The 27,168-nt window shown below is 44.6% G+C and overlaps 1 long non-coding RNA gene across 1 annotated transcript; it reads left to right on the top strand.

The window, feature by feature from the left end:
• LOC134968987 (uncharacterized) lies at window positions 1–27,073 on the top strand. The gene is made up of 3 exons (XR_010189361.1): window positions 1–61; window positions 2,001–2,093; window positions 25,739–27,073. It is a non-coding gene; the product is annotated as an uncharacterized LOC134968987 (long non-coding RNA).
• Window positions 27,074–27,168: the final 95 nt, after the last annotated feature.

Raw genomic sequence — 27,168 nt, 5'->3', positions numbered from 1 at the left:
GCAGCAATTGTGGATGACTTTCCTTTAATTATGCATGAGCCCCAGAGTCTACTGTATAAAGGTATAATCTCAAAGTAAAATCCTTAATAGCTTCAGTTCTGATAGATTTCAAAAACTTCTTTATTTCTGATTGGTTTTAGTAGTTATTTTATTATAAGGCAAATTTTATATGTTGCAGAAAGACTGTATTAATCATAACGTTGTTTTGACTACTCACACCCACTCCTCCTGTGGGCAAGCAAGGAACAAAGTCATTTAGAAGTACTGTAGATATGTGGTTGCATTTGGCACCACACAACATTTTTTTGAGATGTACCACCTGGTGTTAAACTACAACTCCCAGCATGCTCTACTAGCCAACAGTTGCTTTATAGACATGCTTATGTATCGTATTTAGAAGGCGTTTCTAGTTGTTCATCCATCTTAGTTGTCTTTCTAGAGTCGTGCAACCCTTCCTTCTTCTCCTCTCCCATTCTGCAGCTTCTCTCTCCAAACCAGCCCTTAGGCTGTGTTTGTTTTCGGCTCGCCAGGCCCACACCATCATGTTTCCAAGCATGATAAGATACTGTATGATCTAGGAGAAAAAGATGAAAATAATCATTGAGGCGAGACAGAAATCCACAGCGAGTTGGAAATGTAAATTCCTCCCACACAGGAAGCAAATCTAATCTGTGTCTCCCCTAGAAATTGAAGCGATAGAGGGACACAGAAAAATACAGGAGGAAAGAAAATGAGAAGAGGGGAATGGACGGGATGGGTTCATAGAGAAGGAAAAGACTTACCGAGAACGGAAAGATGCAGGAGAAAGTAAATAAGAGGAGATCAATATTGCTGAAGCACAAGTTCTTCCTAGAGGCTGTTTAAGCTACTAAATTCACTTGATTAATTATTTTCAAAGGCCTGTAATGGCTGTTTGCTTTAAAGAGCAGGATTGGAAATTAATGTTTGTTGATGCCTTTGTGCAGGAAATGGCCATAGACATCAAGGAGACAATGGCCCTCATTCCGAGTCGTTCGCTCGGTAATTTTCATCGCATCGCAGTGAATTCCGCTTAGTACGCATGCGCAATATTTGCACTGCGACTGCGCCAAGTAATTTTACAATGAAGATAGTATTTTTACTCACGGCTTTTTCTTCGCTCCGGCGAACGTAGTGTGATTGACAGGAAATGGGTGTTACTGGGCGGAAACACGGCGTTTTCGGGGCGTGTGGATAAAAACGCTACCGTTTCCGGAAAAAACGCAGGAGTGGCCGGAGAAACGGGGGAGTGTCTGGGCGAACGCTGGGTGTGTTTATGACGTCAAACCAGGAACGACAAGCACTGAACTGATCGCAGATGCCGAGTAAGTCTGAAGCTACTCTGAAACTGCTAAGTAGTTTGTAATCGCAATATTGCGAATACATCGGTCGCAATTTTAAGAAGCTAAGATACACTCCCAGTAGGCGTAGGCTTAGCGTGAGCAACTCTGCTAAATTCGCCTTGCGAGCGATCAACTCGGAATGAGGGCCAATGCTCAAAATACTTAAGGTTAATATGAGTTACTAAGTAATGCACTACAAAATACTGAGACAACACCAGGTTATGGGGTCTATTTATCAAAGACAAAAAGACCCAAATGTGAGATATTGTTGGTGAATATAGGGTGTTGAACTACTTATCATTGCCCCCCCCTACTGGTGAAGAATATTGGTGGCTATTGTAACCATTTGCCCTCATTGGGGTGGGAGAGGGGGGGGCTTTCTACAATGCTTCCCCATGCAAAGCACATGAAAAGCCTATTCATCATGGACTGGGGCAACCGCTGTTCTATGAACGCTAACGCCATTTCTGGATGATGTTAGCTGGCGCTGCCTTCAGGGGAAAGAAAAACTTTATTATTTATTTAATTATTTATTTATATCATTTATGTTATTATAATTGTAATAATTGGCTATTGTTTATTCTTGCCTATTTTTTACTTTTTTAACTAACATTAGCTTTACATTTTATTATTTTGTAGAATCTGTAACCAAGAATCCAGATCACACATTGGTCTGTCCTCCTTGACACCTATATGTTCTCACTATGGCTCAGATGCCCATGTGACTTTTTGGTAAGTCAGCTTGAGAAATGTTTTCTATTGCGGAAAATCTCTATCTGGGGGATTTGATAATTAGGTCCCTAAGCAATAATAGCGCAACAAAAGGAACCAGAATCCTGGGACAACCCACACTGTACAATGTATGAATGATGTACATGTAGCAATATAGTACTATATAATAAATACAACAGACAGTTGTGCGCCAGGTGCAGCACACCTTATGTTTGCAGAACGGTATAATAGAGGCCCCTGAGGCTTGCTGTAAGAAATGTTAAAAAATGTTGCCTTTTGCCTACAGTACAATTCTTTCTTTTCTTTTTGGTTAATTCCCAAGCTTGTTTTCTATTGCTTCCCACAGTTATCTCCTTCCGACGCACAGCCAGTGGGCTTTGCGTAGGCGTCACAGTAGTTGCAATCTTGATAGTTGTTGTACATCTCTGATGGTGTGAGCTCTGTGCATGTGCAGATGACTCACAGCGCATGTGTAGATCTCGTTCTGTTAGATCGCACAGTGCCCCCTAAGCTACATGTTAGCCTCATTTTCGAGGTGTACCAAGGCCAGTGCCTGTGTCTTCTGACACATTTTCCCTTCCCCCGGCATCATGAAAACATAGTACATCCAGAGTAAACCGAGGTTATCTCAGTTGACTGATGTTCTAAATCTAAAACTCTCTGCACATGTTACATCTGCCCCACTTGCAGTGCAGCATGGTTTTGCCTAATTGCTAAATTTTTTGGTTTGCTAACAACTCTGAATAACTCCCTGTGTCTCTGACCCCAGACAGTCAGGATGTATGTGCAGACTTACAACATCAGCCAACTGTGTGCAGCATCAATACTGCGTCCTAATCAGGCCCATAGTGTTATATATGCAAGTGTACACTTGAGTATATATATATATATATTTATATTAGTGATGTGCACCGGACATTTTTCGGGTTTTGTGTTTTGGTTTTGGATTCGGTTCCGCGGCCGTGTTTTGGATTCGGACGCGTTTTGGCAAAACCTCCCTGAAAATTTTTTGTTGGATTCGGGTGTGTTTGGATTCGTTTTTTTTTTTACAAAAAACCCTCAAAAACAGCTTAAATCATAGAATTTGGGGGTCATTTTGATCCCATAGTATTATTAACCTCAATAACCATAATTTCCACTCATTTTCAGTCTATTCTGAACACCTCACAATATTATTTTTAGTCCTAAAATTTGCACCGAGGTCGCTGGATGGCTAAGCTAAGCGACCCAAGTGGCCGACACAAACACCTGGCCCATCTAGGAGTGGCACTGCAGTGTCAGGCAGGATGGCACTTCAAAAGAATTGTCCCCAAACAGCACATGATGCAAAGAAAATGAAAGAGGCGCACCAAGGTCGCTGTGTGACTAAGCTAAGCGACACAAGTGGCCGACACAAACACCTGGCCCATCTAGGAGTGGCACTGCAGTGTCAGGCAGGATGGCACTTCAAAAAAATTGTCCCCAAACAGCACATGATGCAAAGAAAAATGAAAGAAAAAAGAGGTGCAAGATGGAATTGTCCTTGGGCCCTCCCACCCACCCTAATGTTGTATAAACAGGACATGCACACTTTAACGAACCCATCATTTCAGCGACAGGGTCTGCCACACGACTGTGACTGAAATGACTGGTTGGTTTGGGCCCCCACCAAAAACAGAAGCTATCAATCTCTCCTTGCACAAACTGGCTCTACATAGGCAAGATGTCCACCTCATCATCATCCTCCGATTCCTCACCCCTTTCACTGTGTACATCCCCCTCCTCACAGATTATTAATTCGTCCCCACTGGAATCCACCATCTCAGGTCCCTGTGTACTTTCTGGAGGCAATTGCTGCTGGTGAATGTCTCCACGGAGGAATTGATTATAATTCATTTTGATGAACATCATCTTCTCCACATTTTCTGGAAGTAACCTCGTACGCCCGATTGCTGACAAGGTGAGCGGCTGCACTAAACACTCTTTCGGAGTACATACTGGAGGAAGGGCAACTTAGGTAGAATAAAGCCAGTTTGTGCAAGGGCCTCCAAATTGCCTCTTTTTCCTGCCAGTATACGTACGGACTGTCTGACGTGCCTACTTGGATGCGGTCACTCATATAATCCTCCACCATTCTTTCAATGGTGAGAGAATCATATGCAGTGACAGTAGACGACATGTCAGTAATCGTTGGCAGGTCCTTCAGTCCGGACCAGATGTCAGCACTCGCTCCAGACTGCCCTGCATCACCGCCAGCGGGTGAGCTCAGAATTCTTAGCCTTTTCCTCGCACCCCCAGTTGCGGGAGAATGTGAAGGAGGAGATGTTGACGGGTCACGTTCCGCTTGACTTGACAATTTTCTCACCAGCAGGTCTTTGAACCACTGCAGACTTGTGTCTGCCGGAAAGAGAGATACAACGTAGGTTTTAAATCTAGGATCGAGCACGGTGGCCAAAATGTAGTGCTCTGATTTCAACAGATTGACCACCCGTGAATCCTGGTTAAGCGAATTAAGGGCTCCATCCACAAGTCCCACATGCCTAGCGGAATCGCTCTGTTTTAGCTCCTCCTTCAATGTCTCCAGCTTCTTCTGCAAAAGCCTGATGAGGGGAATGACCTGACTCAGGCTGGCAGTGTCTGAACTGACTTCACGTGTGGCAAGTTCAAAGGGTTGCAGAACCTTGCACAACGTTGAAATCATTCTCCACTGCGCTTGAGTCAGGTGCATTCCCCCTCCTTTGCCTATATCATGGGCAGATGTATAGGCTTGAATGGCCTTTTGCTGCTCCTCCATCCTCTGAAGCATATAGAGGGTTGAATTCCACCTCGTTACCACCTCTTGCTTCAGATGATGGCAGGGCAGGTTCAGGAATGTTTGGTGGTGCTCCAGTCTTCGGTACGCGGTGGCTGAATGCCGAAAGTGGCCCGCAATTCTTCGGGCCACCGACAGCATCTCTTGCACGCCCCTGTCGTTTTTTAAATAATTCTGCACCACCAAATTCAATGTATGTGCAAAACATGGGACGTGCTGGAAATTGCCCAGATGTAATGCACGCACAATATTGCTGGCGTTGTCCGATGTCACAAATCCCCAGGAGAGTCCAATTGGGGTAAGCCATTCTGCGATGATGTTCCTCAGTTTCCTTAAGAGGTTGTCAGCTGTGTGCCTCTTCTGGAAAGCGGTGATACAAAGCGTAGCCTGCCTAGGAACGAGTTGGCGTTTGCGAGATGCTGCTACTGGTGCCGCCGCTGCTGTTCTTGCTGCGGGAGGCAATACATCTACCCAGTGGGCTGTCACAGTCATATAGTCCTGAGTCTGCCCTGCTCCACTTGTCCACATGTCCGTGGTTAAGTGGACATTGGGTACAACTGCATTTTTTTGGACACTGGTGACTCTTTTTCTGAGGTCTGTGTACATTTTTGGTATGCCTGCCTAGAGAAATGGAACCTAGATGGTATTTGGTACCGGGGACACAGTACCTCAATCAAGTCTCTAGTTGCCTCTGAATTAACGGTGGATACCGGAACCACGTTTCTCACCGCCCAGGCTGCCAAGGCCTCAGTTATCCGCTTTGCAGCAGGATGACTGCTGTGATATTTCATCTTCCTCGCAAAGGACTGATGGACAGTCAATTGCTTACTGGAAGTAGTACAAGTGGTCTTCCGACTTCCCCTCTGGGATGACGATCGACTCCCAGCAGCAACAACAGCAGCGCCAGCAGCAGTAGGCGTTACACTCAAGGATGCATCGGAGGAATCCCAGGCAGGAGAGGACTCATCATACTTTCCAGTGACATGGCCTGCAGGGCTATTGGCTTTCCTGTGTAAGGTGGAAATTGACACTGAGGGAGTTGGTGGTGTGCTTTGCAGGAGCTTGGTTACAAGAGGAAGGGATTTAGTGGTCAGTGGACTGCTTCCGCTGTCATCCAAAGTTTTTGAACTTGTCACTGACTTCTGATGAATGCGGTCCAGGTGACGTATAAGGGAGGATGTTCCTAGGTGGTTAACGTCCTTACCCCTACTTATTACAGCTTGACAAAGGCAACACACGGCTTGACACCTGTTGTCCGCATTTGTGTTGAAATAATTCCACACCGAAGAGCTGATTTTTTTTGTATTTTGACCAGGCATGTCAATGGCCATATTCGTCCCACGGACAACAGGTGTCTCCCCGGGTGCCTGACTTAAATAAACCACCTCACCATCAGAATCCTCCTTGTCAATTTCCTCCCCAGCGCCAGCAACACCCATATCCTCATCCTGGTGTACTTCAACAGTGACATCTTCAATTTGACTATCAGGAACTGGACTGCGGGTGCTCCTTCCAGCACTTGCAGGGGGCGTGCAAATGGTGGAAGGCGCAAGCTCTTCCCGTCCAGTGTTGGGAAGGTCAGGCATCGCAACCGACACAATTGGACTCTCCTTGGGGATTTGTGATTTAGAAGAACGAACAGTTCTTTGCTGTGCTTTTGCCAGCTTAAGTCTTTTCATTTTTCAAGCGAGAGGATGAGTGCTTCCATCCTCATGTGAATCTGAACCACTAGCCATGAACATAGGCCAGGGCCTCAGCCGTTCCTTGCCACTCCGTGTCGTAAATGGCATATTGGCAAGTTTACGCTTTTCATCAGACGCTTTCAATTTTGATTTTTGGGTCATTTTACTGAACTTTTGTTTTTTGGATTTTACATGCTCTCTACTATGACATTGGGCATCGGCCTTGGCAGACGACGTTGATGGCATTTCATCGTCTCGGCCATGACTAGTGGCAGCAGCTTCAGCACGAGGTGGAAGTGGATCTTGATCTTTCCCTATTTTAACCTCCACATTTTTGTTCTCCATTTTTTAATGTGTGGAATTGTATGCCAGTATCAATAGCAATGGCTGCGCACAACTGCGCACAACTGAAATGCACCACAGGTATGGATGGATAGTATACTTGACGACACAGAGGTAGGTAGAGCAGTGGCCTACTGTACCGTAATGCTATATATTATATACTGGTGGTCAGCAAACTGTGCAAAACTGATATGCACCACAGGTATGGATGGATAGTATACTTGACGACACAAAGGTAGGTACAGCAGTGGCCTACTGTACCGTACTGCTATATATATTATATACTGGTGGTCAGCAAACTGTGCAAAACTGAAATGCACCACAGGTATGGATGGATAGTATACTTGACGACACAGAGGTAGGTACAGCAGTGGCCTACTGTACCGTACTGCTATATATATTATATACTGGTGGTCAGCAAACTGTGCAAAACTGAAATGCACCACAGGTATGGATGGATAGTATACTTGACGACACAGAGGTAGGTACAGCAGTGGCCTACTGTACCGTACTGCTATATATATTATATACTGGTGGTAAGCAAACTGTGCAAAACTGAAATGCACCACAGGTATGGATGGATAGTATACTTGACGACACAGAGGTAGGTACAGCAGTGGCCTACTGTACCGTACTGCTATATATATATTATATACTGGTGGTCAGCAAACTGTGCAAAACTGAAATGCACCACAGGTATGGATGGAAAGTATACTTGATGACACAGAGGTAGGTACAGCAGTGGCCTACTGTACCGTACTGCTATATATATTATATGCTGGTGGTCAGCAAACTGTGCAAAACTGAAATGCACCACAGGTATGGATGGATAGTATACTTGACGACACAGAGGTAGGTACAGCAGTGGCCTACTGTACCGTACTGCTATATATATTATATACTGGTGGTCAGCAAACTGCAAAACTGAAACGCACCACAGGTATGGATGGATAGTATACTTGACGACACAGAGGTAGGTACAGCAGTGGCCTACTGTACCGTACTGCTATATATATTATATACTGGTGGTCAGCAAACTGTGCAAAACTGAAATGCACCACAGGTATGGATGGATAGTATACTTGACGACACAGAGGTAGGTACAGCAGTGGCCTACTGTACCGTACTGCTATATATATTATATACTGGTGGTAAGCAAACTGTGCAAAACTGAAATGCACCACAGGTATGGATGGATAGTATATTTGATGACACAGAGGTAGGTACAGCAGTGGCCTACTGTACCGTACTGCTATATATATTATATACTGGTGGTCAGCAAACTGTGCAAAACTGAAATGCACCACAGGTATGGATGGATAGTATACTTGACGACACAGAGGTAGGTACAGCAGTGGCCTACTGTACCGTACTGCTATATATATTATATACTGGTGGTCAGCAAACTGTGCAAAACTGAAATACACCACAGGTATGGATGGATAGTATACTTGACGACACAGAGGTAGATACAGCAGTGGCCTACTGTACCGTACTGCTATATATATTATATACTGGTGGTCAGCAAACTGTGCAAAACTGAAATGCACCACAGGTATGGATGGATAGTATACTTGACGACACAGAGGTAGGTACAGCAGTGGCCTACTGTACCGTACTGCTATATATAGTATATACTGGTGGTCAGCAAACTGTGCAAAACTGAAATGCACCACAGGTATGGATGGATAGTATACTTGACGACACAGAGGTAGGTACAGCAGTGGCCTACTGTACCGTACTGCTATATATATTATATACTGGTGGTCAGCAAACTGTGCAAAACTGAAATGCACCACAGGTATGGATGGATAGTATACTTGACGACACAGAGGTAGGTACAGCAGTGGCCTACTGTACCGTACTGCTATATATATTATATACTGGTGGTCAGCAAACTGTGCAAAACTGAAATGCACCACAGGTATGGATGGATAGTATACTTGACGACACAGAGGTAGGTACAGCAGTGGCCTACTGTACCGTACTGCTATATATATTATATATTGGTGGTCAGCAAACTGTGCAAAACTGAAATGCACCACAGGTATGGATGGATAGTATACTTGACGACACAGAGGTAGGTACAGCAGTGGCCTACTGTACCGTACTGCTATATATATTATATACTGGTGGTAAGCAAACTGTGCAAAACTGAAATGCACCACAGGTATGGATGGATAGTATACTTGACGACACAGAGGTAGGTACAGCAGTGGCATACTGTACCGTACTGCTATATATATTATATACTGGTGGTCAGAAAACTGTGCAAAACTGAAATGCACCACAGGTATGGATGGATAGTATACTTGACGACACAGAGGTAGGTACAGCAGTGGCCTACTGTACCGTACTGCTATATATATTATATACTGGTGGTCAGCAAACTGTGCAAAACTGAAATGCACCACAGGTATGGATGGATAGTATACTTGACGACACAGAGGTAGGTACAGCAGTGGCCTACTGTACCGTACTGCTATATATATTATATACTGGTGGTCAGAAAACTGTGCAAAACTGAAATGCACCACAGGTATGGATGGATAGTATACTTGACGACACAGAGGTAGGTACAGCAGTGGCCTACTGTACCGTACTGCTATATATATTATATACTGGTGGTCAGCAAACTGTGCAAAACTGATATGCACCACAGGTATGGATGGATAGTATACTTGACGACACAGAGGTAGGTACAGCAGTGGCCTACTGTACCGTACTGCTATATATATTATATACTGGTGGTCAGCAAACTGTGCAAAACTGAAATGCACCACAGGTATGGATGGATAGTATACTTGACGACACAGAGGTAGGTACAGCAGTGGCCTACTGTACCGTACTGCTATATATATTATATACTGGTGGTCAGAAAACTGTGCAAAACTGAAATGCACCACAGGTATGGATGGATAGTATACTTGACGACACAGAGGTAGGTACAGCAGTGGCCTACTGTACCGTACTGCTATATATATTATATACTGGTGGTCAGCAAACTGTGCAAAACTGATATGCACCACAGGTATGGATGGATAGTATACTTGACGACACAGAGGTAGGTACAGCAGTGGCCTACTGTACCGTACTGCTATATATATTATATACTGGTGGTCAGCAAACTGTGCAAAACTGAAATGCACCACAGGTATGGATGGATAGTATACTTGACGACACAGAGGTAGGTACAGCAGTGGCCTACTGTACCGTACTGCTATATATATTATATACTGGTGGTCAGCAAACTGCAAAACTGAAACGCACCACAGGTATGGATGGATAGTATACTTGACGACACAGAGGTAGGTACAGCAGTGGCCTACTGTACCGTACTGCTATATATATTATATACTGGTGGTCAGCAAACTGTGCAAAACTGAAATGCACCACAGGTATGGATAGATAGTATACTTGACGACACAGAGGTTGGTACAGCAGTGGCCTACTGTACCGTACTGCTATATATATATTATATACTGGTGGTCAGAAAACTGTGCAAAACTGAAATGCACCACAGGTATGTATGGATAGTATACTTGACGACACAGAGGTAGGTACAGCAGTGGCCTACTGTACCGTACTGCTATATATATTATATACTGGTGGTCAGCAAACTGCAAAACTGAAACGCACCACAGGTATGGATGGATAGTATACTTGACGACACAGAGGTAGGTACAGCAGTGGCCTACTGTACCGTACTGCTATATATATTATATACTGGTGGTCAGCAAACTGTGCAAAACTGAAATGCACCACAGGTATGGATGGATAGTATACTTGACGACACAGAGGTAGGTACAGCAGTGGCCTACTGTACCGTACTGCTATATATATTATATACTGGTGGTCAGCAAACTGTGCAAAACTGAAATGCACCACAGGTATGGATGGATAGTATACTTGACGACACAGAGGTAGGTACAGCAGTGGCCTTCTGTACCGTACTCCTATATATTATATACTGGTGGTCAGCAAAATTATGCACTGTACTCCTACTATATACTACAATGCAGCACAGATATGGAGTGTTTTTCAGGCAGACAACGTATACTGGTGGTCACTGGTCAGCAAAACTCTGCACTGTACTCCTCCTATATAATATACTGGTGGTCCCCAGTGCCCACAATAAAGCAGTGTGAGCACAGATATATGCAGCACACTGAGCACAGATATGGAGTGTTTTTCAGGCAGACAACGTATACTGGTGGTCACTGTCAGCAAAACTCTGCACTGTACTCCTCCTATATAATACAGCTGCTCCCCAGTCCCCACAATTAAGCAGTGTGAGCACAGATATATGCAGCACACTGAGCACAGATAAGGAGCGTTTTTTTCAGGCAGACAACGTATACTGGTGGTCACTGTCAGCAAAACTCTGCACTGTACTCCTGCTATATAATACAGCTGCTCCCCAGTCCCCACAATTAAGCAGTGTGAGCACAGATATATGCAGCACACTGAGTACAGATAAGGAGCGTTTTTTTCAGGCAAAGAACGGATAAAACTGGTGGTCACTGATCAGCAAAACTCTGCACTGTACTCCTCCTATATTATACAGCTGCTCCCCAGTCCTCCCCACAATTAAGCAATAAAGCACAATCAAGTTCAACAATAAACGGAGAGGACGCCAGCCACGTCCTCTCCCTAACATTTCCAATGCACGAGTGAAAATGGCGGCGACGCGCGGCTGCTTATATAGAATCCGAATCTCGCGAGAATCCGACAGCGGGATGATGACGTTCGGGCGCGCTCGGGTTAACCGAGCCATACGGGAGAATCCGAGTATGCCTCGGACCCGTGTAAAATGGGTGAAGTTCGGGGGGGTTCGGTTTCCGAGGAATCGAACCCGCTCATCACTAATAAATATATATATATATATATATATATATATATATATATATATATAATGAACGGAGATGAGGCGGCACTCAGGAGACTTGCATCGTATGAAAAACCATGTGCTTCATTCGACATATTTTTCGGGCCTTAGCCCGATGTCAGGAGTAAGTGTACTATGATAAAATACAGGTTAAATACCATCACCACCCTAATTGGCTAAGCGTACTCACCTGTGCTGAACCGGCCACGTGTCCTCGCCATGCGTCTCACGGAGATCCCTCCCGCGCTGGCTAATGCCATCATCAGACCGGCGCAACCACGGGCAAGCAGCGCCGCGCCATCACCATAGTAACCTGTAAACAAACATACAGATTTATCATCTGTTAGCATACAATGTGAATTAAAATTAAAAGATATACAATAACAGGTACTTTAAAAACAATGTATCCAAGGCGGATACGACATAACCAGCTCTGACCTTTCTCTATTTAAACAACACTTTTATCAAGGTGAACTAATATCATTATTATAACTTGAAGAGTCACACTGGGGGTAAATGCTAATTACAGAAATGCACTGAATCCGGCATGTTCATTCAATCCCCTAGGGGACAATGAATCTGATAGAAAAATTCATTTACATTCTAAGCGAAGTAGTTTCTGCCCTCTGTTTCCCCCTCTACGTTGAGGAGGGACATGGTCAATGATCTTGGAACGAATACTGGCCACACGCAATGGTGTGCCAGGGGCTGGTCACTGGTCCCTGTCTCCACGGCCATTCTGATGACCAGTCTATGATTCTCCATTCGCGATTCGCCTGAACTGGCATTCTGTCTTCCCCACATAGTACAGACCACATGGGCAAGACAGAATATAAACAAAAAAACGCGAAGTGCAAGTTAATGGAAATTTTATAAAATATTTTTTGCCAGTGTAGAGATGAAGGACGAAATTGCCGGTTAACGTTGATCTGCAGGTGGTGCATCCGATGCACCGATAGCACCCTGCCTTTTTTGTTAAAAAATGTTTAACGTCTGCAGGTTTGTTAAGGTCTGTTATATCACGTTTGACTAACTGGTCTCCTAAATTTCTACTTCTTGTATAGGCCGGCATGATGCGAGCACCCAATAAATTGGGGAGTTCTGAATCAGTATTTATTATGGGCCAAATTTGTTGTATCTTTTGTTTTGAGGTAACACTTGAATTAGTATAATGCGTACCCTACGGTATCCTTTTAGTTGCCGATTCAATTGACGCTTTTGGCAACAGGAGCTGGTCACGTGGGATCCTTAAGACCCTTTGTTGGGTCTTAATTAAGTTACGCTTATTATACCCACGTTGTATAAACTTGAGGACTACCTTATCCAATGCCTGTTCTATTTGGTCAGGGTCACTGGTTATGCGCCTGACTCGTAGCCTTTGAGAATAAGGTGGACCTTAGAGATGAGCGGGTTCGGTTTCTCTGAATCCGAACCCGCCCGAACTTCATGGTTTTTTTCACGGGTCCGAGCAGACTCGGATCCTCCCGCCTTGCTCGGTTAACCCAAATGCGCCCGAACGTCATCATGACGCTGTCGGATTCTCGCGAGACTCGGATTCTATATAAGGAGCCGCGCGTCGCCGCCATTTTCACACGTGCATTGAGATTGATAGGGAGAGGACGTGGCTGGCGTCCTCTCCATTTAGATTAGAAGAGAGAGAGAGAGAGAGAGAGAGAGATTGACCTGATTTACTGGAGCTTAGGAGTACTGTAGAAGTGTAGAGAGTGCAGAGTTTACTAGTGACTGACCACAGTGACCACCAGACAGTGCAGTTTTATTTAATATATCCGTTCTCTGCCTGAAAAAAACGATACACACAGTGACTCAGTCACATACCATATCTGTGTGCACTGCTCAGCCCAGTGTGCTGCATCATCTATGTATATATATCTGACTGTGCTCAGCTCACACATCTTATAATTGTGGGGGAGACTGGGGAGCACTGCAGTGCCAGTTATAGGTTATAGCAGGAGCCAGGAGTACATATTATATTAAAATTAAACAGTGCACACTTTTGCTGCAGGAGTGCCACTGCCAGTGTGACTGACCAGTGACCTGACCACACTGACCACCAGTATAGTTAGTAGTATACTATATTGTGATTGCCTGAAAAAGTTAAACACTCGTCGTGTGACTTCACTTGTGTGGTGTTTTTTTTTTTATTCTATAAAAAACTCATTCTGCTGACAGACAGTGTCCAGCAGGTCCGTCATTATATAATATATACCTGTCCGGCTGCAGTAGTGATATATATATATTTTTTATATCATTATTTATCATCCAGTCGCAGCAGACACAGTACGGTAGTTCACGGCTGTAGCTACCTCTGTGTCGGCACTCGGCAGTCCATCCATAATTGTATACCACCTACCCGTGGTTTTTTTTTCTTTCTTCTTTATACATACATACTACTACATCTCTTTATCAACCAGTCTATATTAGCAGCAGACACAGTACAGTACGGTAGTCCACGGCTGTAGCTACCTCTGTGTCGGCACTCGGCAGTCCGTCCATAATTGTATACCACCTACCCGTGGTTTTTTTTTCTTTCTTCTTTATACATACATACTACTACATCTCTTTATCAACCAGTCTATATTAGCAGCAGACACAGTACAGTACGGTAGTTCACGGCTGTAGCTACCTCTGTGTCGGCACTCGGCAGTCCGTCCATAATTGTATACCACCTACCCGAGGTTTTTTTTTCTTTCTTCTTTATACATACATACTACTACATCTCTTTATCAACCAGTCTATATTAGCAGCAGACACAGTACAGTACGGTAGTTCACGGCTGTAGCTACCTCTGTGTCGGCACTCGGCAGTCCGTCCATAATTGTATACCACCTACCCGTGGTTTTTTTTTTCTTTCTTCTTTATACTTATACATACTACTACATCTCTTTATCAACCAGTCTATATTAGCAGCAGACACAGTACAGTACGGTAGTCCATGGCTGTAGCTACCTCTGTGTCGGCACTCGGCAGTCCGTCCATAATTGTATACCACCTACCCGTGGTTTTTTTTTTTCTACTTTATACTTATACATACTACTACATCTCTTTATCAACCAGTCTATATTAGCAGCAGACACAGTACAGTACGGTAGTCCACGGCTGTAGCTACCTCTGTGTCGGCACTCGGCAGTCCGTCCATAATTGTATACCACCTACCCGTGTTTTTTTTTTTTCTTTCTTCTTTATACTTATACATACTACTACATCTCTTTATCAACCAGTCTATATTAGCAGCAGACACAGTACAGTACGGTAGTCCACGGCTGTAGCTACCTCTGTGTCGGCACTCGGCAGTCCATCCATAATTGTATACCACCTACCCGTGGTTTTTTTTTCTTTCTTCTTTATACTTATACATACTACTACATCTCTTTATCAACCAGTCTATATTAGGAGCAGACACAGTACAGTACGGTAGTCCACGGCTGTAGCTACCTCTGTGTCGGCACTCGGCAGTCCGTCCATAATTGTATACCACCTACCCGTGGTTTTTTTTTCTTTCTTCTTTATACTTATATATACTACTACATCTCTTTATCAACCAGTCTATATTAGCAGCAGACACAGTACAGTACGGTAGTCCACGGCTGTAGCTACCTCTGTGTCGGCACTCCATCCATAATTGTATACCACCTACCCGTGGTTTTTTTTTCTTTCTTCTTTATACTTATACATACTACTACATCTCTTTATCAACCAGTCTATATTAGCAGCAGACACAGTACAGTACGGTAGTCCATGGCTGTAGCTACCTCTGTGTCGGCACTCGGCAGTCCATCCATAATTGTATACCACCTACCCGTGGTTTTTTTTTCTTTCTTCTTTATACTTATACATACTACTACATCTCTTTATCAACCAGTCTATATTAGCAGCAGACACAGTACAGTACGGTAGTTCACGGCTGTAGCTACCTCTGTGTCGGCACTCGGCAGTCCGTCCATAATTGTATACTAGTATCCATCCATCTCCATTGTTTACCTGAGTGCCTTTTAGTTGTGCCTATTAAAATATGGAGAACAAAAATGTTGAGGTTCCAAAATTAGGGAAAGATCAAGATCCACTTCCACCTCGTGCTGAAGCTGCTGCCACTAGTCATGGCCGAGACGATGAAATGCCAGCAACGTCGTCTGCCAAGGCCGATGCCCAATGTCATAGTACAGAGCATGTCAAATCCAAAACACCAAATATCAGTAAAAAAAGGACTCCAAAACCTAAAATAAAATTGTCGGAGGAGAAGCGTAAACTTGCCAATATGCCATTTACCACACGGAGTGGCAAGGAACGCTGAGGCCCTGGCCTATGTTCATGGCTAGTGGTTCAGCTTCACATGAGGATGGAGGCACTCAGCCTCTCGCTAGAAAAATGAAGACTCAAGCTGGCAAAAGCAGTAGCACCGCAAAGAACTGTGCGTTCTTCGAAATCCCAAATCCACAAGGAGAGTCCAATTGTGTCGGTTGCGATGCCTGACCTTCCCAACACTGGACGTGAAGAGCATGCGCCTTCCACCATTTGCACGCCCCCTGCAAGTGCTGGAAGGAGCACCCGCAGTCAGTTCCTGATAGTCAGATTGAAGATGTCAGTGTTGAAGTACACCAGGATGAGGAGGGATATGGGTGTTGCTGGCGCTGGGGAGGAAATTGACCAGGAGGATTCTGATGGTGAGGTGGTTTGTTTAAGTCAGGCACCCGGGGAGACACCTGTTGTCCGTGGGAGGAATATGGCCGTTGACATGCCTGGTGAAAATACCAAAAAAATCAGCTCTTCGGTGTGGAGGTATTTCAACAGAAATGCGGACAACAGGTGTCAAGCCATGTGTTCCCCTTTGTCAAGCTGTAATAAGTAGGGGTAAGGACGTTAACCACCTCGGAACATCCTCCCTTATACGTTAACCTGCAGCGCATTCATAATAAGTCAGTGACAAGTTCAAAAACTTTGGGTGACAGCGGAAGCAGTCACTGACCAGTAAATCCCTTCCTCTTGTAACCAAGCTCACGCAAACCACCCCACCAACTCCCTCAGTGTCAATTTCCTCCTTCCCCAGGAATGCCAATAGTCCTGCAGGCCATGTCACTGGCAATTCTGACGAGTCCCTCTCCTGCCTGGGATTCCTCCGATGCATCCTTGCGTGTAACGCCTACTGCTGCTGGCGCTGCTGTTGTTGCTGCTGGGAGTCGATGGTCATCCCAGAGGGGAAGTCGTAAGACCACTTTTACTACTTCCACCAAGCAATTGACTGTCCAACAGTCCTTTGCGAGGAAGATGAAATATCACAGCAGTCATCCTACTGCAAAGCGGATAACTGAGGCCTTGGCATCCTGGGTGGTGAGAAACGTGGTTCCGGTATCCATCATTACTGCAGAGCCAACTAGAGACTTGTTGGAGGTACTGTGTCCCCGGTACCAAATACCATCTAGGTTCCATTTCTCTAGGCAGGCGATACCGAAAATTTACACAGACCTCAGAAAAAGAGTCACCAGTGTCCTAAAAAATGCAGCTGTACCCAATGTCCACTTAACCACGGACATGTGGACAAGTGGAGCAGGGCAGGGTCAGGACTATATGACTGTGACAGCCCACTGGGTAGATGTATGGACTCCCGCCGCAAGAACAGCAGCGGCGGCACCAGTAGCAGCATCTTGCAAACGCCAACTCTTTCCTAGGCAGGCTACGCTTTGTATCACCGCCTTCCAGAATACGCACACAGCTGAAAACCTCTTACGGCAACTGAGGAAGATCATCGCGGAATGGCTTACCCCAATTGGACTCTCCTGTGGATTTGTGGCATCGGACAACGCCAGCAATATTGTGTGTGCATTAAATATGGGCAAATTCCAGCACGTCCCATGTTTTGCACATACCTTGAATTTGGTGGTGCAGAATTATTTAAAAAACGACAGGGGCGTGCAAGAGATGCTGTCGGTGGCCAGAAGAATTGCGGGACACTTTCGGCGTACAGGCACCACGTACAGAAGACTGGAGCACCACCAAAAACTACTGAACCTGCCCTGCCATCATCTGAAGCAAGAAGTGGTAACGAGGTGGAATTCAACCCTCTATATGCTTCAGAGGTTGGAGGAGCAGCAAAAGGCCATTCAAGCCTATACAATTGAGCACGATATAGGAGGTGGAATGCACCTGTCTCAAGCGCAGTGGAGAATGATTTCAACGTTGTGCAAGGTTCTGATGCCCTTTGAACTTGCCACACGTGAAGTCAGTTCAGACACTGCCAGCCTGAGTCAGGTCATTCCCCTCATCAGGCTTTTGCAGAAGAAGCTGGAGACATTGAAGGAGGAGCTAACACGGAGCGATTCCGCTAGGCATGTGGGACTTGTGGATGGAGCCCTTAATTCGCTTAACAAGGATTCACGGGTGGTCAATCTGTTGAAATCAGAGCACTACATTTTGGCCACCATGCTCGATCCTAGATTTAAAGCCTACCTTGGATCTCTCTTTCCGGCAGACACAAGTCTGCTGGGGTTGAAAGACCTGCTGGTGAGAAAATTGTCAAGTCAAGCGGGACGCGACCTGTCAACATCTCCTCCTTCACATTCTCCCGCAACTGGGGGTGCGAGGAAAAGGCTCAGAATTCCGAGCCCACCCGCTGGCGGTGATGCAGGGCAGTCTGGAGCGACTGCTGATGCTGACATCTGGTCCGGACTGAAGGACCTGACAACGATTACGGACATGTCGTCTACTGTCACTGCATATGATTCTCTCACCATTGAAAGAATGGTGGAGGATTATATGAGTGACCGCATCCAAGTAGGCACGTCACACAGTCCATACTTATACTGGCAGGAAAAAGAGGCAATTTGGAGGCCATTGCACAAACTGGCTTTATTCTACCTAAGTTGCCCTCCCACAAGTGTGTACTCCGAAAGAGTGTTTAGTGCCGCCGCTCACCTTGTCAGCAATCGGCGTACGAGGTTACATCCAGAAAATGTGGAGAAGATGATGTTCATTAAAATGAATTATAATCAATTCCTCCGCGGAGACATTGACCAGCAGCAATTGCCTCCACAAAGTACACAGGGAGCTGAGATGGTGGATTCCAGTGGGGACGAATTGATAATCTGTGAGGAGGGGGATGTACACGGTGATATATCGGAGGATGATGATGAGGTGGACATCTTGCCTCTGTAGAGCCAGTTTGTGCAAGGAGAGATTAATTGCTTCTTTTTTGGGGGGGGGTCCAAACCAACCCGTCATATCAGTCACAGTCGTGTGGCAGACCCTGTCACTGAAATGATGGGTTGGTTAAAGTGTGCATGTCCTGTTTTGTTTATACAACATAAGGGTGGGTGGGAGGGCCCAAGGACAATTCCATCTTGCACCTCTTTTTTCTTTTATTTTTCTTTGCGTCATGTGCTGTTTGGGGAGGGTTTTTTGGAAGGGACATCCTGCGTGACACTGCAGTGCCACTCCTAAATGGGCCCGGTGTTTGTGTCGGCCACTACGGTCGCTAATCTTACTCACACAGCTACCTCATTGCGCCTCTTTTTTTCTTTGCGTCATGTGCTGTTTGGGGAGGGTTTTTTGGAAGGGACATCCTGCGTGACACTGCAGTGCCACTCCTAAATGGGCCCGGTGTTTGTGTCGGCCACTACGGTCGCTAATCTTACTCACACAGCTACCTCATTGCGCCTCTTTTTTTCTTTGCGTCATGTGCTGTTTGGGGAGGGTTTTTTGGAAGGGACATCCTGCGTGACACTGCAGTGCCACTCCTAAATGGGCCCGGTGTTTGTGTCGGCCACTAGGGTCGCTTATCTTACTCACACAGTCAGCTACCTCATTGCGCCTCTTTTTTTCTTTGCGTCATGTGCTGTTTGGGGAGGGTTTTTTGGAAGGGCCATCCTGCGTGACACTGCAGTGCCACTCCTAGATGGGCCCGGTGTTTGTGTCGGCCACTAGGGTCGCTAATCTTACTCACACAGCTACCTCATTGCGCCTCTTTTTTTCTTTGCGTCATGTGCTGTTTGGGGAGTGTTTTTTGGAAGGGACATCCTGCGTGACACTGCAGTGCCACTCCTAAATGGGCCCGGTGTTTGTGTCGGCCACTACGGTCGCTAATCTTACTCACACAGCTACCTCATTGCGCCTCTTTTTTTCTTTGCGTCATGTGCTGTTTGGGGAGGGTTTTTTGGAAGGGACATCCTGCGTGACACTGCAGTGCCACTCCTAAATGGGCCCGGTGTTTGTGTCGGCCACTAGGGTCGCTTATCTTACTCACACAGTCAGCTACCTCATTGCGCCTCTTTTTTTCTTTGCGTCATGTGCTGTTTGGGGAGTGTTTTTTGGAAGGGCCATCCTGCGTGACACTGCAGTGCCACTCCTAAATGGGCCCGGTGTTTGTGTCGGCCACTAGGGTCGCTAATCTTACTCACACAGCTACCTCATTGCGCCTCTTTTTTTCTTTGCGTCATGTGCTGTTTGGGGAGGGTTTTTTGGAAGGGACATCCTGCGTGACACTGCAGTGCCACTCCTAAATGGGCCCGGTGTTTGTGTCGGCCACTACGGTCGCTAATCTTACTCACACAGCTACCTCATTGCGCCTCTTTTTTTCTTTGCGTCATGTGCTGTTTGGGGAGGGTTTTTTGGAAGGGACATCCTGCGTGACACTGCAGTGCCACTCCTAAATGGGCCCGGTGTTTGTGTCGGCCACTACGGTCGCTAATCTTACTCACACAGCTACCTCATTGCGCCTCTTTTTTTCTTTGCGTCATGTGCTGTTTGGGGAGGGTTTTTTGGAAGGGACATCCTGCGTGACACTGCAGTGCCACTCCTAAATGGGCCCGGTGTTTGTGTCGGCCACTAGGGTCGCTTATCTTACTCACACAGTCAGCTACCTCATTGCGCCTCTTTTTTTCTTTGCGTCATGTGCTGTTTGGGGAGTGTTTTTTGGAAGGGCCATCCTGCGTGACACTGCAGTGCCACTCCTAAATGGGCCCGGTGTTTGTGTCGGCCACTAGGGTCGCTAATCTTACTCACACAGCTACCTCATTGCGCCTCTTTTTTTCTTTGCGTCATGTGCTGTTTGGGGAGGGTTTTTTGGAAGGGACATCCTGCGTGACACTGCAGTGCCACTCCTAGATGGGCCAGGTGTTTGTGTCGGCCACTAGGGTCGCTTAGCTTAGTCATCCAGCGACCTCGGTGCAAATTTTAGGACTAAAAATAATATTGTGAGGTGTGAGGTATTCAGAATAGACTGAAAATGAGTGGAAATTATGGTTTTTGAGGTTAATAATAATATGGGATCAAAATGACCCCCAAATTCTATGATTTAAGCTGTTTTTTAGGGTTTTTTGAAAAAAACACCCGAATCCAAAACACACCCGAATCCGACAAAAAAAATTCGGTGAGGTTTTGCCAAAACGCGGTCGTACCCAAAACACGGCCGCGGAACCGAACCCAAAACCAAAACACAAAACCCGAAAAATTTCAGGCGCTCAGACCTTCCCTTATTGGCAACGGATGGAAACTATCATGTTTTAATGTGCTACGATCTATGGCTTTAGTATACAAAGACGTGGTAATGCTATTATCACGAATCTGTATAGAGACATCCAAGAAGTGTATCTCAGTCTGACTGATATTATATGTTAATTTGACTGCATTTCCTGTGTCATTATGTGCATCTAAAGCCGTCCTTAAGTCTTCAGTTGTACCAGTGTGAATCAGCAGCAAATCATCAATGAAGTGTAAATATAGTTGGATATTTGAACCTAAGGGACTATCATAAATTAACCCTTGTTCAATCTGGCACATAAAGGCATTGGAGTACGATGGGGCCACATTGGACCCCATCGCACAGCCAAGCCGCTGAAGGGAAAAACAGACCATCAAAAATAAAGAAATTTCTCGTGAGAACCAGAGTTAATAGCTGTATATAAAATTCAACCGGTGGACCATCATACCAAGGATTATTGGTAATAATATTTCTCACTGCCTGAATTCCCTCCTCATGTGGAATACATGTATACAGTGAATTCACATCTGCACTACACAGTATTGTGTTTGCAGGCAAATTTGTAAGAGTTTACAATTGTTCCAGTAATTGTGTGGTATCCTTAAGGTATGATGATGTGTGTTGAATGCAAGGATTCAAAAGGGCGTCTAGGTAAATAGCTATAGGCTGATAAGGAGAGACCCTGGCAGATATTATCAGCCTACCAGGGGGAGCTTTAGCATCTTTGTGAATTATAGGCACCGTATAGAAAATAGGTGTCACTGGAAAGTCAACTGGCAACACTCTTTTTAAATCATGGGTAATCCATTGTTGATTAACCGCCTTCAACAACAGATCACCAATTTCTCTCTTAAATGTGGCTGTCGGATCTGAAGACAATTTTTCATATACCAATGGATCCTGCAATTCTCTCTGACATTCTGCTACATAATCAGTCAAATTCTGGACCACTACGGCACCTCCCTTGTCCGCCGTTCTTATTACTAAATCATTTCTAGATTGTAAGTCCTGTATAGCTGATTTTTCTGCCAGAGATAAGTTACCCTTTCGTTGAGATCGTGATGAACTTATCTCTGGCAGAAAAATCAGGTATACGGGATCCACTAGTATATGAAAAATTGCCTTCAGATCCGACAGCAACATTTAAGAGAGAAATTGAGGATCTGTTGTTGGAGGCGGTTAATCAACAATGGATTACCCATGATTTAAAAAGAGCGTTGTCAGTTGACTTTCCAGTGACACCTATTTTCTATACGGTGCCTAAAATTCACAAAGATGCTAAAGCTCGCCCTGGTAGGCCGATAATATCCGCCAGGGTCTCTCTTTATCAGCCTATAGCTATTTACCTAGATGCCCTTTTGAATCCTTGCATTCAACACACATCATCATACCTTAAGGATACCACACAATTATTGGTACAATTGTAAACTCTTACAAATTTGCCTGCAAACACAATAATGTGTAGTGCAGATGTGAATTCACTGTATACATGTATTCCACATGAGGAGGGAATTCAGGCAGTGAGAAATATTATTACCAATAATCCTTGGTATGATGGTCCACCAGTTGAATTTTACATACAGCTATTAACTCTGGTTCTCACGAGAAATTTCTTTACTTTTGATGGTCTTTTTTACCTTCAGCGGCTTGGCTGTGCGATGGGGTCCAATGTGGCCCCATCGTATGCCAATGCCTTTATGTGCCAGATTGAACAAGGGTTAGTTTATGATAGTCCCTTAGGTTCAAATATCCAACTATATTTACGCTACATTGATGATTTGTTGCTGATTTACACTGGTACAATTGAAGACTTAAGGACGGCTTTAGATGCACATAACGACACAGGAAGTGCAGTCAAATTAACATATAATATCAGTCAGACTGAGATGCACTTCTTGAATGTCTCTATACAGATTCGTGATAAAAGCATTACCACGTCTTTGTATACTAAAGCCACAGATCGTAACACATTATTAAAACATGATAGCTTCCATCCGTTGCCATTAAGGGAAGGTCCACCTTATTCTCAAATGCTACGAGTGAGGCGCATAACCAGTGACCCTGACCAAATAGAACAGGCATTGGATAAGGTAGTCCTCAAGTTTATACAACGTGGGTATAATAAGCGTAACTTAATTAAGACCCAACAAAGGGTCTTAAGGATCCCACGTGACCAGCTCCTGTTGCCAAAAGCATCAATTGAATCGGCAACTAAAAGGATACCGTGGGTTACGCATTATACTAATTCAAGTGTTACCTCAAAACAAAAGATACGACAAATTTGGCCTATAATAAATACTGATTTAGAACTCCCCAATTTATTGGGTGCTCGCATCATGCCGGCCTATACAAGAAGTAGAAATTTAGGAGACCAGTTAGTCAAACGTGATATAACAGACCTTAACAAACCTGCAGACGTTAAACATTTTTTAACAAAAAAAGCAGGGTGCTATCGGTGCATCGGATGCACCACCTGCAGATCAATGTTAACCGGCAATTTCGTCCTTCATCCCTACACTGGCAAAAAATATTTTATACCAGTATCCTGAAGACAATCTAAATAGATTGAAACGTTGATACGAATTTTGTCTACGACTTATTCTTTTCCTGAGTGCCGCATTTTATATCTTGTCTACATCTACCTTTATGAGGGCATCGGGAGCAGCCATTTATCAGAACAGGAGTGCCGGTCTTTCGATTGTATGTATGTATGTATATATATATATATATATATACTGTAGTCATTTGAAGAATATATATGTAGAAAGCTCCTTCAGTGTTGACAATTCCACATATATGAAAAATATACCGTACCGAAATATTTATATACTATAGGCTTATCTGCATCAACTTTTGGCATCGTCCTCCTTTGTTCCAGTGTTGGAAGGTATCACCAAAAGAAAAAAAAGTGCTTACTACTGTATAACAATTCAATAAAGTCCAATAGTGCCACAAGTGGCCAAAACTCACTTCCAAATCAAATACATGCTATAACAAAAATACAACGTGGTTTATCGAATAACCCGTTTATTCACTAGAGCATAGACTACTTGGCCAGACATCCAGCCTTCAGTTGATGTAATGGAAAGTACTATGGGGCCGGTGCTGAGTTCGCAGAGCATATCTGCCATGTTTTGAACAGGCGATTTAGCGTTCTAGACATTAAAGTTGGTTGGAAACTATACGATATATGGTATGTTGGCGCAATATATCATTACATAGTACATAGTACATTCAAAATACATTGTGTCATCTTTGGGACGTTCCATCTGACGCGCATAAGATAGGATGATCCAATAAATGATGGGCGGGAACGTCAGGTCGAGGGCACACACTATACAATTTCGGCATCTGGATGATATATCATATGAAATATTGCATAGTGTGTACCCAGCTTTAGGGGTCTATTTACTAAGCCTTGGAGGGAGATAAAGTGGATGGCGGTAAAGTCCCAGCCAATCAGCTTCTATCTGCCATGTTACAGGCTGGGTTTGGAAAATGGCATTTAGCAGCCAATTGGCTGGTACTTTATCTCCAGTCACTTTATCTCTGTCCAAGGCTTGGTAAATAGGCCCCTTAGACTGATTCCACACTTTCAGCTGAAGAAGCGTAACTGGACTGTAACAGACAAAGGGGATATTCAATTTGTCCCGAAGAGACATCGGGAGTAAAAACCCCCAATCTTTCTTTTGGTGCTGCGGTCAGGCTATTTGATAATCTCGGCCAGTAACAAGTGCATTTACACCCGTAAACACACAGGTTCAGAGAAACCTACCTATGTGTTTTCGGGTGAAATAGCTGTTATCTGGGATTTTGCTTTGCATGCCAGAGGCAGGTGAAACAAAATCCCTGATAAGCCGTGGCACACACCGGCTTATCGGGGCTAATTAGATAGCCCCCGATGGAGATACATAACACCCGACTTGCTGTCGGGGTAATTGAATATTGGAGAAAGATTAGTGTGGATGTGTGGACAGTAATGCAGGTTACAGAGTTGGATCTGAGCATAAATTTAACTATTTCTTTTGTGCCTATTGTAGAGCTGGTGTAAGTGTGCCCTGTTGATGATGATTGGTGGGAAAATAAGCATTCGGGCTGCATGTGGGCGCACCATAGCATGCCTACAGCTCAGATTACGGGCATCGGGGCGAATATATATTTATTTTCTCGCAAGAACACACGTCATAAATATGTAAAGAGAGGAGAAATAAATGACAAAGTGAGAGAGATAATAGGAGTGATGACACACAGGCAAGGTGTGAAAGCCACGTAATAAAAGCGTAGAAAGGTCATTAGCAGAAAGACATATGGGAGAATAGTGCCGCCTTTGGAGAAAACCAACAAAAGCAAAAGTGTGATTCTTAGAAAAAATAAAAGGAAAGTTTATTTGTAGAAAAAAGCATTATCGGAGTTAAAAAAAAAGAAAAAGAAATTTGTGTTGTGTTTTAACTCCAGGAAGAACATAATGAAAAGAATTCGACTTTTGATGAATTTCTCATGTTTTTCACCACATTGAGATGCACATGTCGTTTGTGTCCTGGGATATCCGCAGGAAATAAGCCTTTCAACAAAGAGAATCCGCAATTCCAGTTGCCACAGTCATGTTCAAAGTTAGACTGCCAGCAGGTTCTGAGGGTGAGGGGAGACTCAGGAGATGGAGCGAGAGGTAGATGGAATAGATTGAAATGAAGAGAAAGTGCTTCAAGAGAGGAGGGAGGAGCAGCGCACCTGCAGAGTGAGTTATACTAGTACCTGCAAGAATGCTGAGCAAGGACATGTTACCAGAACTTTCTGTGAGGAAAATCTTCTGTTTGGCACTACGAAAACATATTAAATAACCTCCAAAGAGTTACTAATGATTGGCGTATGCAGCAGGATCACCGCTCCTGTAAACAATATCTTCTCGGCACACACCTACTAAACAAATAAATCAGTCTGGCTGCCTGAGGTGTAAAGTCAGAGGTTCACAGCAGAAAACAAACAGCATAAAAATTATTATTGACTCCTTTGTACTACTGTAAGAATCTAATTCATTTTGCCAATGAATAATATGGCCTCATTTATTCAGCTACTGTATGTGTTATGCTTATCTGAAACTAAATAGCACTGACCATGGGAAAGTAAAGTGAAGGCTTGGAATAAGCAAACAGCCGGGCTGCCATCAGAAATTATGATGCCCAGTACTAATAGAACAGACAGGGCCCACCTCATCCCTCCCCCCCAGCCTCTGACCCTTTGGATGCAGAGGTCCAACGAGCCCTGGCTCCCAGAACAGGCACATGCTATGATGTCCCTTCCCGCATGATGTGCAAAACTGCGCTAAAGCCATTGTAACTAATGACAATGTAGTTTAAGCAGATGATGCAGAGAAAACGCTTGTCCCCACACTGTGCTTGTTCCGGAACCAAGCATATGCAAATACGGTTGCATCCACACACATGACCCGACTGTAACAGGGTGTTCTCATATAGGCAGAGTTCAGAGAGGGCGTGTCAAGGCATCTGTGGGCTATGCAGAGTTGGATAAAAGCGGAAATGTGCATGTGCCCAGGTGTATTTTTTGCATATAGTTTAGGGCTAGTGCCAAGTGCGCACCGATGATGATGATGACTGATAGGAACATAGCGTACCGTTATGGTGCAGCGCAAGATGCGTACAACTCTCTGCATGGATAAATATAACACACTCGATTTACGTAAACTCTCCATCAGACTGTACCTGCGGTATGTACAGATGTGTCCTCATACATCTTTGCTCCATCGCATTACACATAACGAGTGAGTGCCGTGTGACTCGGTAGCGCAGGGCGTCTTTTTCATTTATTCCGTGTAAATGCGTTTTAGATGCACAGTACTGTAATAGGACGCACAAGCAGCTTCTGCTGAT

The sequence above is a fragment of the Pseudophryne corroboree genome, chromosome 11, assembly GCF_028390025.1.
Source record: "Pseudophryne corroboree isolate aPseCor3 chromosome 11, aPseCor3.hap2, whole genome shotgun sequence".
Taxonomy (NCBI): domain Eukaryota; kingdom Metazoa; phylum Chordata; class Amphibia; order Anura; family Myobatrachidae; genus Pseudophryne; species Pseudophryne corroboree.
This window is presented reverse-complemented; position numbering and strand designations above follow the sequence as displayed.